This window comes from Triticum dicoccoides, chromosome 2B (assembly GCF_002162155.2).
Source record: "Triticum dicoccoides isolate Atlit2015 ecotype Zavitan chromosome 2B, WEW_v2.0, whole genome shotgun sequence".
NCBI classification, from domain to species: domain Eukaryota; kingdom Viridiplantae; phylum Streptophyta; class Magnoliopsida; order Poales; family Poaceae; genus Triticum; species Triticum dicoccoides.
In genome coordinates this window covers 9,329,970-9,331,985 of record NC_041383.1, presented here as the reverse complement: position 1 = coordinate 9,331,985, position 2,016 = coordinate 9,329,970, and positions in this window count along the sequence as shown.

Genomic DNA, 2,016 nt, shown 5'->3' with positions numbered 1-2,016 from the left:
ACGAGAAAGACGACCCACTACGGCGCCCGACTTGGGCTTACAAGTGGGATGTGTTAAATGAGATGACGGATGATCCCTCGGTCATGTACAAGCTGTACAGGAGCGAGATGGACGCGATCACGCCTGAGCAGGTGAATTGACATTGCATAAGTTATTATCATGCTTCCATCGTAAATTGATATCAATTTTTCATTCTATCCAATTTTGTAGGTTGTATGGGAACCTTATGGAAAAGGAGAGAGTTTTGGGAACCCTATAGAGTTCACGCTGAATCCGGTGTGCACTAGGGATAGGGATCTCTGGCATATGCGGTGTCCACTCATATGCAACTGGGCGGTTGAGCTTCACATGCCACATCGGGTGTACCGTCAGTTTGGTTTGTTCATGCCACACCCGCCGGAGTTTGTGGACACGGATATAGTGCTACACGCGTAAGATATAATCAACCTTGAGCAATTAGCAGCTTCTCGGCGGTTTCGATGATGCTAATATTATGTTTCTAACTTGCAGGTTGGATACGAAAAAGCAGCGGAAGATCAAGGATTGGGCCAAGCATCACAACAAGTATGTCATATAGTGGGAGCTTGCTTTGGAGCAAGCTAGGGCTGGAAAACGAGCCAAGCTTCGTGAGCACTGCCCGATTGCGTTCAACAACTATCTCACATGGTTTCTAGGCGTCACTCGTGTGGAGGTATGCAAGCCGACGTATGATGATAAGATTTTGGAAGAACCCACTGTCTTTGATGAGGTAGCCCAGCACCAGTACAACGCATTAGTCAGGAAAGGAAACTCCGTGATCCCTGCGGGGCCAATGATGAACTTTGTGGTATCTGCCCTTTTTGCTTTTCAATTCGCAATATTCACATCTTCACTTGCCTAACACGTTAATACCTTTTCTGTTCATAGCGTGCCCAGATCAAGAAAGCAGCTGATGAGTCCGACACTATTCTGGAAACAACCCCGGCTGGCAAAAGCGATGGGGAAGGTGCACTTCGAGCATTCATTAAGGTTCACATCTCCTTCAAACTAGCACTTAACATGTGTTGCTACGTTCGATGTCTCATTCACTTGTTCATGTTGCAGCGCCAGGGCCAAAAGTTAAGGCGGCTGTCAAACCTTTTCGGTTATCGTGACCCCGAGTATGTATCACCAGAACGTTCTAGGTCGGCGACACCATCAGATCCAACTTCTGGCCATGATAATCCTTTGGACGATGAGGATGTGGGTGTGGTCACCCAAGATGTGGGTGTGCTCACCCAAGAGGTATGGCCTGAGGTTATATATCCAATTGTTGATGCATTTGCTAACTATATTCTCACAAACGGTCTTTCCATATCTTTTGTGGATGCATAGGTTTCTGATGATAGGACCTTGGGGACCTACAAGGTTCGGTCTGCATATGAGTAAAAGCCTAGGAGGGGAATCAACAAATACACACCTGAGGACTTCACCCAAAGAGGCAAAAGGACGGTCGGCACCTCGCGGATGGCGGCTTTGGACGACTATTTGGATGACGATGTGGATGACGATGTGGATGACGTGGAGGAAGCGGAGCCAGAGCCGGAGCGGGTTCGTCTTCCTAGGAAGGTGAAGAAGATACCCTCCAAGAGAGGTGGAGGAGCCAGCAAGCGCGGAAGGAAGTAGTCGTCGTTCTCTTTTAGTAATGGTAGTAATGGTAGCTATGTTGGTGGTAATGTCGAACTTGTCGTGATGGTCATTCTATGTGTTCAACTCTATATTGGTGGTAATGTCGAACTTGTCGTGATGGTCACTCTATGTGTTGAACTCTATGTTGGTGGTAATGTTTAACTTAAATCTCTTAGTAATGCTTATTCTGTGATGAAACTATCTGTGATGCAAAACTGGAGCAACAAGGAGCAACAGAATGAAGGAAAAGTTACAGACATGTGTGGCGCCTCCAGGCTAGGCGTCACACATGTCTGTTAGCTATCCAGAGAGCAACAGAAGGTAGGCCTCCAGTTTTGGCCAAAAAATTCGCTAAGTTTTTGTGCAGCG